Source organism: Erinaceus europaeus, chromosome 16, assembly GCF_950295315.1.
Source record: "Erinaceus europaeus chromosome 16, mEriEur2.1, whole genome shotgun sequence".
NCBI classification, from domain to species: domain Eukaryota; kingdom Metazoa; phylum Chordata; class Mammalia; order Eulipotyphla; family Erinaceidae; genus Erinaceus; species Erinaceus europaeus.
This window is the reverse complement of record NC_080177.1, coordinates 62,152,543-62,167,211: the sequence shown is the minus strand read 5'-3', so window position 1 is coordinate 62,167,211 and position 14,669 is coordinate 62,152,543.

Below are 14,669 nucleotides of genomic sequence, written 5' to 3'. Positions count from 1 at the left end.
TGTTAAAGACTGGTTTTTACTTATTTGTGAGAGAAAGAGAGTATTAGAAGGAAAGAAGAATAGATAGAGGAAGGGAGAGAGGGAGGAAGGGGCCAGAGCATCATTCTATCATGTATCACAATGCCAGAGACTGAACTAAGGGCTTGACACTTTTGACTTTAGCACTTTACCCACTGTGTAGCCTCCTGGATAGTTACATAATTCTCAGCACTCCTTTTTTTATTGGAGGGATTAATGGTTTATAGTAAATACATTTGTTGTTACATGTGTAAAATTTCACAGTTTTCTGCAAAACACTCTCACTCCCAGCTTAAGTCCTCCTCCCCCATCGTGTACCAGCACCTGAACCACCCCCACCCCTGCACCACACATACACATACTACCTCAGAGTCCTTTACTTTGCTGTAATACACCAACTCTAGTCCAAGTTCTACTTTGTGTTTCCTTTCTGTGCTTCTTTCTCAACTTCTGTCTATGAGTGATATCACCCCATATCTATATCTACATCTACATCTACATCTACATCTACATCTACATCTACATCTACATCTACATCTACATCTACATCTACATCTGTATCTATATCTATATTTCTGGCTTATATCATATATACCCTTCAAGCTCCATCCAAGATGAGATGAAGAAGGTGAAATGTATGTATGTATATATATATATCACAACTTTCTCAGCCATTCATCTGTTGTTGGACACCTAGATTGCTTCCAGGCTTTGGCTATTAAAATTTTTGCTGCTATGAACATGGGTATACACATGGGTGTGTTTGGTTCCTCAGGATATATTCCCAGGAAAGGAACTGCAGGGCCATAGGGTAGGTCCATTTCTAGCTTTTTGAGAGTTCTCCAGACTATTCTTCACAGAAGTTGGACCAATATATATTCCCACCAGCAGTGCAGAAAGGTTCCTTTGTCCCCCACAACCACTCCAGCATTTGTTGTTACTATTGTTTCTGTGGAATGATACTCTTCTCCCAGGGGTGAAGTGGTATTTCATCAATGTCTCACTGCACTCTTAAGCCAAAATTACGTCTGTCTTCTCCCCATATGAAGCATAGGAGGAACATAAATGGCACACTCTGCACCCTGCTGAAGCACAAAGACTGTCACTAGATATGTCACTACAGAGGAAGTTATCCACTAGCCAGTGCTTACTTTTTATAACAAAGTGCTTGCTTTCAGGTAAAGCATCAATTATCATCTGTCACAAGTGCCATCTAAAATGTAAGTGAAGATCATATATGCACATAAAATATAGGAAAATTAGATAGTTATTCCAATTCAAGCCTTAGTGAGCAGTAAATGTTATTCTGGGTCAGATTTTTTTAGAACTACAAAAGTTTTCTGCATGTAAGTGTTAGCCTGTCCTCTAACAAGTGTTAGCCTGTCCTCTATTCTAAAACGCCAGTGAACTTTATCACTCTTCAATGCAAAATAAAAGCCTATTCAAGATTCCTTTTGCAATTATTACCTATTTGATTTCTGATAGCACTTATTTAGTTAGCAATCTAGTGCTTTTTCCTGTTTTAAAAAAATAGTTCAGTAATTCATTTCTTTCATATATTGCAGTAGCCATGAATTTGACCTTCCTTGTAATGTCACTAGTCTTCTCAGACCTGATTTTCTTTTCCATAAGCTGGCTGAATAGAGAAGGCAGAAAGAAGTAGGAACTAGGCCTTGTTTCTAAGAGCCCTGCCTGCCCAGTCACAGTGATTAAAACAAACAAACAAACAAAAACCAGAATGGACAGCTGCAGAAGGGGTACTGCCCAATTCCTGAATAAGTGGTATCTCTTATTGCTTCTTTTAGTACTCCCTATTATTCTTCCTATCCTTTCTCTTATCAGTTTTATCTATCTCCCTGTTTGATAAGTGTGTGTGTGTGTGTGTGTGTGTGTGTGTGTGTGTGTGTGTGTGTGTGTGTGTGTGTGTGTAAACCATGCTTTGAGATTTCAAATGAAAGCAAGATGGAGCAAATTGTCAGTACATCTTTGTTTCAGAGAAACCCTTTAGCTGGTAACATGGAAATTCAGCTGTCATCACCTTGCCTCCTTAGAGAAGCCTGTACCCTATTCTTCAAAGCACAGGAGCACATATTCGGCAGAGCAGCTAGTAGAATTGCTAAAACACCCTGACAGGTGTGGATAGACTTTACTACTTCGCACATGCATGTGCTGCATACAGACATGAGCACACATGCATACACACACACACACACACACACACACACACACACACACATCACTCCTTAGAAATTCTCACTGAAAAGATTTACCATTATTTGGACATTAATTCTCAGAGATCTTATTTCTACCTCCAGTGCAGCAGTCACTGTTTTTCTAAATTTCAACTGGACATCCAAATCATGATTCTTTTGAAGGTTGTCCCATGGATTTGCCAGTAGAAATGGAACATCATAATTAATTTATGTGGAGTGGGGAGACAGACATCTAGATCAGTCTTACAAGTTGTTTTACTTATGTCATTCTATTATTTTACGGAAGAAGGGCAAACACTAGAAGAAGAAGAATTATTTTACCACCATGCTGGGGCTTTATATTTGCATGACAAAAATGCCACTCCCAGCCACCATTTTTTCTTTTTCTCTTTCTTTCTTTATCTTTTTTTTTCTAGTAGCAACAGAGAGAAGTTGAGGGGAAGAAGGAGACAGAGAAAGAGAGAGAGAGAGAGAGACCTGCAGTACTGCTTCACTACTCATGAAGTTTTCCTCCTGCAGGTTGTATTCAGGAGTTTCAGCAGGACTCCTTAGGGTATGTGCTCTACCAGGAACACCAATGCCCAGGCCCCTTGGAGGTGGTTTTGTAACATGTTTCTAAATATAAATGTTACAGTTTCCTCATTAAAGATAATAGCAGGGGGTCAGGCAGTAGTGCAGCAAGTTAAGCGCTGCAGCAAGTTAAGTGCACGCGGTGCAAAGCACAAGGACCAGCCTAAGGATCCCGGTTCGAGCCCCCGGCTCCCCACCTGCAGGGGAGTCACTTCCCAGGTGGTGAAGCAGGTCTGCAGGTGTCTATCTTTCTCTCCCCCTCTCTGTCTTCCCCTCCTCTCTCCATTTCTCTCTGTCCTATCCAACAACGAAACGACATCAACAACAACAATAGTAACCACAACAAGGCTACAATAACAAGGGCAACAAAAGGGGGGGAAATGGCTTCTAGGAGCAGTGGATTCATGGTGCAAGCACCAAGCACCAGCAATAACCCTGGAGGCAAAAAAAAAAAGATAATAGCAACAATCACTATATCAGACTATCAAAAATACGAAATAAACTAGGGAATTAACAAATTGCTCATCTGGTTCAAATTCTGAGCCACACATAGAAATACCTGCAGGGGAATAACTTCATAAGTAGTGGAGCAGTGTCTCTCCTTCTTTCTGTCTCTCATCTTCTATCTAGACAAAAGGAAAAATGGCTGCAGGGAGCAGGCACCCAACCCAAGCAATAACAGTGATATATATATAAATTAATTAATACATGTTAAGCCTTAAATAGTTCCTGGCACAAGTAAGTGCTCAATAAATGTTCACTTTTAGCAATGTTCTACCCTCCATCACCCCCATATTTTACATTACACAACTCTATTCTTGGTGTATTATAAACCTTAATTTTGATAAAAACAATGTGTACTTTATTATTTTACTTATAATAATAACTAAATATAAAGAACTAAATATAAAAACTAAATAATCAAAATAATAAGAAATAGCTTTTTTTTTCTCTTTGGTTTTTACTTAAGTTGAATAAGTTTCTTATGAAATAAGAGGCAGAGAAAAAAAATAAATCATTTTGAAAACATGATTTTAAAACCATGGAGAATCGCAACTTTGAGAGTTAAATAATAATAATAAGCTGTGACCTTGGGAGAGTTACTGTAGTTTCCAATGGAAAGAATGGGGACATAGAACTCTGGTGTGGAATTGTATTCCTGTTATATTGTAGTTTTGTAAATACTAATAAAAATAAAATAATAATAATAATTGCCTCTTAATGTTTAATTATATATTTTAATTTGATAGGACAGAGAAAAATTGAGAAGGGAGGGAAAGACAGAAGGTGAGAGAGAGAGAGAGGGAGAGAGAGAGGAAGAGGGAGAGAGAGAGGGAGAGGGAAAGGGAGAGGGAGAGAGAGAGAGAGTGAGAGAGAGAGAGAGAGAGTGAGAGAGAGAGGTCTGTAGCAATGCTCACCACTCATGAAGCTTCCCCTGAGCTGTTGGGGGCTTGAACCCAAGTCTTTGTGCATTGGAACATATGCACTCTACCAGGTATATCATAACCTAGCCCCAAATAATAATTGTTTTCTATCAGGCATAAATGATTAAACAAAGTCATTTTTTCCTCATTAAGCATAAGGTTTCTAATCCCTATGAGGGGGAATTAGTGTCCTCTGTCTTCTATCTGACTCTCCCAAATCAGTTTCTCTACTATACCTCTCTCAAGGAATATTCCAAACAACTAAATGTGTTTGGTTTATCTGCCTGAACAGACTCAGAATCACAGTTTCATATCTTATAATTCTTTGGATTATTCAAGTGCTTTAGAGATTGCATGGCTTTATTCATTCAACCACAGACAGACATGACCTCTATTTCTTAGAATACTTTCTTCTCTGAGCCCTAGCCATCAAACTTAACAACAAATTTCATACTCCAGTCATACCTTCTCAGTCTCTTTTTTGATATCTCCTTCCTTTATTCAAACACTAAGTGATTTGGATAAAGTGTCCCCAAGAGTTTGATCACTTGCATTCTCTTTTTATTTATATTTTCTATATGATCACCTCCCACCATTTCAACGGTAGCCTACACCACTCCCATCACCCTTAAGATCTGGGATTCTATTGGGGCAGCTTGGAATATTCCTTCTTATGACCACAGAATGTGAGGGATGCAGAGGTCACATAGGCTCCTAAGCTGAATATGGGCCCCAGATCACATCAAATCAATGGGGTTTACAGTCAACAATGTTTATACACCTTTCCCATATTTGGGAGCTACTCTCTTCCCTGATCCAACTTTCTGGTCCTTCTGCCAGCCATGACATCATCTCCCCAGACAATAATTAGGATTCACCTACATATCAGATTTCAGGCTCAGGCAAAAAAAAAAAAAAAAAAAAAAACAATGGTATGGCCACAGGCCTTTTGGAATGTAACTAAAATGTGCCTACTAGCTATCTACAAAGCAGAGACCCTCCCAACTCTTCACCTGCACTATTCCAGCCTTTAGGTCCATAACTGGTCAACAATTTGTTTGGCTTTGTATGTTAACTCTTTTTTCAGCCACCAGGTTCCAGATGCTAGCATGATGCCGACCAGACTTCCCCAGACAGACAACGCCACCAATGTGTCCTGTAGCTCTCCTTCCCCAGAGCCCTTCCCCAATAGGGAAAGAGAGAGGCAGGCTAGGAGTATGGATCAACCTGTCAATGCCCATGTTCAGCAGGGAAGCAATTACAGTAGCCAGACCTTCAACCTTCTGCATCCCACAATGACCTTGGGTCCATACTCCCAGAGGGTTAAAGACTAAAAAAGCTATCAGGGGAGGGGATAGGATACAGAGTTCTGGTGGTAGGAATTGTATGAAGTTGTACCCCTCTTATAATATGGTTTAGTCAATGTTTCCTTTTTATAAATAAAAAATTTTAAAAAATAAAAATTAAAAAAATGATCTGAGTTTCTGTCTATATTTCACTCTCAATACATCCAAAGTGGAACTCTTGCTCATTCCCCAAGTGTCTACATAGTACGTAGAGCCAACATTCCCAGAGTTACTGTGAGCCAACACTTGGGCCTCACTGCTGATGTGTCTCTCATATATACCTCACTAAATCAATCAGAATCTCCTACCACTCTCTCTATATTTTCCCTTATTTCCATCTCTTCTGCAAAGAAAGTCCATACCATCATCACATATTAACTAGAGTGAAAAAAGTCTTCTTGATTTGTCTCCTTAACCACCATTTCCTCTCCTTAAAAGCTAACAATGTATTTATACAGTAGCCAATGCAATATTTTTATTAAATAAGTACTTAAAAAATAATTTTCAATTTTGGGGCCGGGTGGTGGTTCACTTTGTTAAGTGCACACAATGCAGTGCACAGGGACCTGGGTTCAAACCCCCAGTCCCCACCTGTAGGGGGAAAGCTTTGCAAGTGGTGAAGCAGAGTTACAGTTGTCTATCTGTCTTTCTCCCTGTCTATAACCCCCTTCCCTCTTGATTTCTGGCTTTCTCTATCCAATAAATTAAAATAATTAAAAAATTTTAATTTCAATTTTATTCTTCAACTTCTATGAGTGAGATCATCCCACATTCATCCTTATTTTTATGACTTATCTCACTTAACATGATTCTCTCAAGCTCCATCCAAGGTGAGGTGAAGGAGGTGAATTCTCCACTTTTGATAGCTAAGATTTATCAAAGGGAAAACACAAGGCAGAACATAGACTGTAGCTGTGTATTGCTCCAAAGTAAAAGACTCTGGGGTTAGGAGGGAGAGAGTTCAGGTCTTGGACATGATGGCAGAAGAGGACCTAGAGGGGGTTGAATTGTTATGTGGAAAAATGAGAAATGTTACCCTTGTACAAAGTACTATATTTTACTTTTGACTGTAAACAATTAATCCCCTCAATAAAAAAAAAGTTCAGATCAAGCTGCATTACTGTTAAAACGTCAACTTTTAGATTTCCTATTTGAATGGAGTTTTAAAAAGGACAGAGACTTTCTGTCTGGCTCGCTGTTTTTTCTCTGGAAATAAAACCAGTACCTGGCTGATGATAGGTACTTAGTGATATGTGGTAAGTGAAAAACAATCTCATTAAATATTCATTAAGTACCTGCTTTGTATATGACCACACGCTGAGTTCTAGGAATACACCAAAACATGTGTATACTGTTATGTTCATGCCTAGTGAGGAATATATTCACTCACACATGTAAATATTAACAGAAATGATAATATTACATAAATGCAATGGTTAATTTCATGTGTCCAATCAGCTAGGCTACCCAGATATTTGGACTAACATCATTCTGTGTGTTTTTATGCTGGAATGTTCCTGTGGGGGGGCAGGGGTGTTTTATGGATGAGATTAACATTGAAACCAGTGCACTTTCAGCAAAGCATTGCCCCCAGCATAATGTAGATGAACCTCATCCACACAGTTGAAGCTTGTATTTGTGTAAAAACTAGCCTCTGGGTGAGGATAGACAGCATAATGGTTATGCAAAGAGACTCTCACACCTGAGGCTCTAAAATCCCAGTGTCAATCCCCTGAAGTACCATAAACCAGAGCTAATCAGTGCTCTGGTTAAAAAAAAATTCCTCTCGGCCTTTAGGTTTGAACTGCAACAGACTCTCCCCTGGGTCTACAGACTGCTAGTTATTCATCATAATATCTCTCTCTCTCTCTTTCTCTCTACACACACACACACACACACATACACACACACACACACACACACACCTTGTTGCTCCTGCTTCTTTGGAAAACTTTATTTAGTTGAGGAAATCAGTAAGGGTCTCCTGAGAAAATAGCATATATTGGATTGTTGGAAAAGCCATGACATATTTTTTTTTTCTTTGTAGACATGCATTATGACTTCTCCAGCAACCCCATACTCCAAGATTTATTCCATAGGTAGATGTTGGACAGATCGTATAATAGGGGAATCAAAACTAATCCAGGCAAAGAAATAAAGTATTTTCAATAGTTTTACAGAAAAGAAGTACCTTCCAGGGACTGAGAAGTCCAGCATTAGTTAGCAGATTATCATTATGTGAGATGTGCGACCTAGGTGCTGTACTTGGCAGGCCTCACACTTTGAACATTCAAGCATACTGTCACACAGTGCCTCTCAGCAGAGGTCTCAGTCAGCCTGATCCAAAGAAAAACACCATACATATTCATCCCTCCTGTTGGCAAAGTTCATGCCCTCCCTCTTCCTACACAGGGATCTAATCAGTGAAGTCTGACACAACTCCAGGCAGTAGACACCCAAGAAAATAGCAAAGTCCTTATGAGGAGAGACCTAATTCAGCCTTGGAGTAGTCCAGTCAGCAGTCACTCTGTTCTGAAACCTGTCAGACTGTGATACTGCTCAAGGCTGTTGTTTTGACATTAGCTTGACACATTCACATGTCGCCCTCATTGTGTGAACTCCTACTCAGTGTTTTGTAATAACAGCAAAGGCATCAATATTTAAAAACAATCAAATGTATGTTTGGTTTAAATAGGCAGTTGAGCCACAATCACTTACAAGAAATCTTCTATGTGCACTTCCTATAATATTCACTTTAAATTAACCATTCATATAGTAACTCTCTTATCCTCATTAATTAACTACAAAAGGACATTAATTCAATGGATCCATGGTTCTATTTGCCCCATTCTGCTTTCTATCATGCTTAAAAGAGAAAATATCTGTAGACATATTTCAGAACATTAATGTTCTTAAAACTGTTTATAAGGTGGTCCAGAAGGTGGTGCAGTGGATAAAGCACAGGACTCTCAAAAATGAGGCCCTGAGTTCAATACCCAGTAGCACATGTACTAGAGTGATGCCTGGTTCTTTCCCTCTCTCCTTCTATCTTTCTCATTAATAAATAAATAAAATACTTTTTTAAAAAAATGGCCTATAAGGTAGAGATATGTTTAATGGAGAGTACTTCATGGAGATAAGGTGGATTAACAGAAGTCATTCATTTTACTTTCACTTTTCTGTTTGGCAAGTGTACATGAGGACTTCCACCAGGTGCCTATGAAAGTACTTTAAGCATCACCCAGGTTCCACCACAGATTCCTCATCCATCTACATTGCATTACCATGGTATATCTCTTTTTGTTAAAAATAATAATAATAATAATAATAATAATAATAATGAGGAATAAGGAATTGTTTAGAAGTTGCCACCTAGGCTGAATTTATCCAGTCAACATAAGGATGTTGGATATGTCTAGTCTAATTCAGCATTCACTCAGAGGTGTCACAACTGGAAACAAATGAAACAGGATATTGCTAGAGAGTCAACTAAACAACCAGCTGCTTTAAAATAGCCTTTGAACATTTGGACTGAGCTAAAAAAAAAAATCAGATAATACCTAAGAAATAAATATATCTCCGATCACTATACTAACAGGTTGTCTGAAGTTGAGAAGCCCTTCTAAAAGTGTCTCCAGAGGCACTCTGTAGCTCTCCATGTATCCTCAACCTTGACACAACTCCAGTGGTCTCCATCTTGTAGCCTTACATTTTGGCAATTGTCAAAGATTGAGTAAAGGCAGTTAACAGGAAGCTGTGAATTACATTTAGTATTTTGAAAGTCTAATAGAAAACATGAATATAACTAAAATAAACATAAATACACTTACCAGGTTTCCTTTCATTTTTCTTTTAATTTTAATGGCATTATATCAAATCAATAAAACTGGTTATCATGCGTCAATCAAAAACTCTGATTGGCAGTTATCTTAATATGCAAGGAAAACAAATCAATTATTACTGTCTAGTAAATAAAATTGTTAAAAATGTGAAGTCCCCGAGGGAAGAAAAGCAATTTTTTAAAATACCTCTGAACATCAAAGGTAGCCTTGCTCTGACTGTACTCCAACAGCCTGTACAACCTCTCAGAATTTACATAAATGAAAGTGGTTCAGTGTTAGGCCAGGAATTCTGAATGAGGCACATGCCAGATCTGTGGAAGCCCTTCCTGGGACTGACACACCTACAAAGGCCATGTCTAGAGTAGAAGTGACATAAACATCAGGAATAGTCAGAGAAAATCAAGCATTCTCTTCAGAGTCAAATAATAGAAAATATTTCTCAATTTATATCTGAAACATATTTTCAGATAAGATACACCTTCAGATAGGACCTGTAATGTAGAGAAAGAAAATGATGACTTTCCTTTGAAAGGCATTGTTCATTATCAGCAAATGAGTAAGAGTCAATCTTTTTTTTTTTTTACAAAAATTTTATTTTTTTGTCTCATGCTGAACTTAGGTGATTTTTTTTTTATTGTCATGCACCACAGCCTGCCTCAACACAGCATTTGTCCCCTCCCATCCCTTGCTCTCTCAGAGACCCTTGTTTTGGTGCAGCATACGACACAGAGTCCAAATTTCACTATGTTTCCCCTTCCTTTCCTTGTTTCCCTTCTTCTTCTAGCGTTTGCCCTTCTTCCATAGCCAGTCAACAGCGTCAGGTTGAGCCTGATGTCTGCTTGTTGCTGGCTTTGAAAGTGACTGGGATCCATGTGGATTCAGTCGGCTAGGAAGGATCGTCAGTTTCCCCAATAAATGGGTACTCACGGGATGCACCATGAGAAGGTCGATCCAATGCATCCCCCTTGTTTCCCAAGTTCCATCTATAAATGAAATCATTTAGCATTCATTCCTTCTCTTTTTGGCTTATCTCAGTATGATTCCTTAAGCTCCACCCCAGATGAGGCAAAGGAGATGACTTCATTTTTAAGAGCTGAGTAGTACTCCATTGTATATATGTACGACAACCTTCTTGGTCACTCATCTGTCTTTAGGTATCAGGGTTGCTTCTGAGTTTGGACTATTATAAACTGTGCTGCTATGAGCATAGCTGTACATAGATCACTTTGGATACACATTTTTGCTTCTTCTGGATAAATCCACAGGAAAGGAATTACTGGATCATAGGATTTTTAGTGTTTTGGGAAATCGCCAGACTGTTTTCCACAGGAATTAGACCAGACCAGTTTATATTCCTATCAGCAGTGAAGAAGTGTTCCTTTTCCCTACATCTTTTCCAATACTTGCTATTTCTGTTCTTCCTAATGTGTGACTTTCTGACAATTTGAGGTCAAAAGATATGATTTAGTCTATATTGAGGCTAAATATTAATTTTTAAATTACTTTGTCACATTATAAACAAATATGAGATGGTCTGGTAATAAAATAACTTTACATGGGATCAAATGAACAAATATTTATGGGAAGTAAGAATGAACTTATCCTTTCCTTGTTACAAGAACTAAAACCTAGACCACATACATGGTAAGGCATGCTCCAGTCCCTATACACTAAAATTATTTAATATATAATTAAGGCACTAATAAATAATTTCATATGTACAATTCAAAACATATTTACGGGTATGTGTATGAGAGACAGTAAGCCTAGAGCCAGGTTCAAGGTGCTTCTGATATAACTAAACAATCCTATCTGCTTTGCCAATATTAATTTCTTTTTAAAAATATTTATTTATTCTCTGTTGTTACCCTTGTTGTTTTATTGTTGTAGTTATTATTATTGTTATTGATGTCATCGTTGTTGGATAGGACAAAGTGAAATGGAGAGAGGAGGGGAAGACAGAGAGGGGGAGAGAAAGATAGACACCTGCAGACCTGCTTCACCGCCTGTGAAGTGACTCCCCTGCAAATGGGGAGCCAGAGGCTCAAGCCAGAATCCTTAGGCTGGTCCTTGTGATTTGTGCCACCTGCACTTAACCTGCTGTACTACCTCCCAACTCCCCAATATTAATTTCTATTGATATTCACATGAACTTTGCAAGGGAAGGGAGGGATAGGCTGATGAAGTAGATGCAGGATACCTCGTGGCCTGTATTTTCACATGCCATCCTGACACATACACACAATTTCCAGTTTGGTTTGCGGCTTCTATGAGATGTTAATATATGAAATGGGGCAAAAAGGGGTTCTATGTTTATGAAAGATTGTGCCACAAAGAACCACTGAGCCAGCTCTGCCACACACCTTTTTCAGTGGTCAGGACAACCTTCTACAGGAAAGGGAGTTGGACTTAGCAGGACAGCATTCTTAATAGAGATGTTATCAGAGGAGCCATAGAGATGCTCCTTTGATGAAGAGACTGTTTAATCTGAGTGAAGGGCACATAGGAGACCTCATCTGCTCTGAATGCTCCAGAAATAAATAAATATTTGAGGCTGAGGGTAGAGTGGAAAGCTGAAGCCTTAGTGAAGCCAAAAAAAAAAAAAAAAAAACATACCCAGTGAAACTTATGATACATTACATAAATTAAAAGAATTTGGGACCTCCACTGACCCATGTGGGCCAATACACTTTCAGAAAATCTCCTTCATTAATTGTACATTTCGAATAAAAAAATAGTAGTAGCATTATCCTCACTACCAAATAAAACTTTCACATTTTTCCTATCTTCTATTTTTTTAGTTACCAGGTGGTATGGCAATAAGTACCTTTGAAATTTATGTGTAATTTTCTTTTTGCAGCATTTCAGTTGCCTGATACCAAAGCTTGAATTTAAATAAAAAATATATAAAAAAACTATGACTGTACATTGGCGCTGCCCATTAATGCCAAATGAATGCACTGTTATGTCAGTAAATAGCAAAATCATTATGGAGTGATGCTTGAGCTCTCACAAATGAGCCACTTGAGTCAGACCGGTCCTCAATCTCTGCGTCTGCTTTTCATATATCTACCTAGGAAGGTGATATGTTGAAATCGTGTTAAGAATTTTAATCACAGATATTCTCTGAATATTGTATAGATAGAGGGAAAAAGGGACTCCTGCTTCTCCAGACTCCTGTTCAACCCCTGCAGTTTTCCTCACCTTGGATGATATATTCAAGATTTTGATTCATTTCTCCATATTATAACCATCCCTTTCACAGCTGGGGTGAAGGGAAAGAGAGGAGAGTGTTAGATAGCTACAGAGAAAGTCATAATTTAAGGGTAAAAAAGCTTTTATAAATGGTGTGCTGAGGCTGAAGAGGGGGCTTTTTCTTTGACCGTGTCCAAGAAGGCTACAATACTACCAATGAACCCTTCTGTTCATCTTACCGGCAAAATCTGATCATGGCTTGGCTAAAATTCAGTTTCTCACTATGACTTTTTAACTATCATTATTCATTCAAAATTATTGAATGCTAATGTAAATTATTTAATCATTTCAGTGGCACTATTGAAGCAGGTACTATTAATATCACCCACTTTACCTGAGAAAATTATGGGAGTGTAGAGAGCAAAATAGCCTTATCCGTGGTCATATGGTCAATATAATGGAGGTTTTTAAACCTGGGTAAGCCTGCCCCCAAACCTGAGTGCTACCTAGATGTTAATTAAAAGATAGCAGAGAGTATCTCTGCATGAATCATATCAACATTCCATAGAACCTGAAGAGAAGATGTCATTCTCCATCCCTACCTCAATAAAAGCAATTTACCAAGGGTTAACCAACCTTCCCTAACTAGATAGGGTATGCTACAAAAGTCTGTGTCTTGAGGGCTGGGTGGTAACACTCATTACTATGCAAGGATCTGGATTCAAGTCCCAGTTTTCCACTGGCAGGGGGTGAGGGAAGTTCCAACAGTGGTTGAAGCAATACTCCTGGTGTCAGTCCCTCTCCCTCTCCCTCTCCCTCTCCCTCTCCCTCTCCCTCTCCCTCTCCCTCTCCCTCTCCTTCTCCCTCTCTCCTCCTCCCCCCCTCCCCCACACCCTTCCCCTCTCCCCCTCCCTTTCCCTCTGCTACTCCCTCTGCCTCTCCATCTCCCTTCCTTCTCAATTTCCCCCTACCTTATGGAATAAAAAGAAACAAAGAAAAAAAATTTTTTTAAAGTCTGTCTTTTCTTAAGAGCATTCAAGTTCCTACCCACCTCTGCTTTAGCACTGAATTTTGACAAAGGAAGATAGCAACATAGCCAGTGTCATCAAATAGCAGCCAGGGAGCTTTTGAAAGATATTTGGGGGAAAAAAAAATCTACCTAGTCAACCAGGATGCACTTCACTACCAATAGAAATTTAACATGCAGACAGATTAGCTACATTCTTAAACCCAGTATAGAAGGACTGGGCAATGCAGAGAGAAGCAAGCATCAGGGTATGTAGTTCCTGCCTACTTGAGCTGACAGAATTAGTGCTCAAAACACACAAGACTGTCTTTTGGTATTTATTTTATTTTATTTTATTTATTTGCTTATTTGTTTGTTTATATTTTTTTCACCAGAGCACTGCTCAGCTCTGGCTTATGGTGGTATGGGGGATTGAACATGGGACTTTGGAGCCTCAGGCATGAGAGTCTCTTTGCATGACCATCATGCTATCTCCCCAACCCATTTATCTTATTTTTAATAGAGACAGTAAAGAAACCAAAGGAGAACCTATAACAATGGCTGCCAAGTTGTATTCTTGGGAGCCATGGACTTCGAGAAAGTGACATAAGATCCTAACAGATGATGGAAGACGAGGAAGAGAAGAGGGTAAAGGGTAGGGCTCTGTATTCCTGCTTTAACAAACTTAACCTTGCTTTTATCCATTTCTCATTTCAGACTTCTATGGAAAATTACATTTGAAGAAAAGGTTCCTCCACTTTTAATTTTTTGAAAACCACTTATTTAGTACATTTTTGTTCCTAAACATTTTGGTTTGATTTAAATCAGCAAATGTAAAGCCTTTTTTTAGAGTAGAATTGGATTTTGATTCTTTTTTATTTTTGCAACTCCAAATTTTATTTCAGAAATGTTTGGCTCTAGAAATGAGACAGACATCTCATTTTAACTGAGATACTTTTTTGCCAAACAAAATGAAACAAAAATGTGAATATTCTCTTCTGAAAGAGATATGTTGCTGCATGGTAGGATTTTCTTTTGTTACAAGAATTTCTATG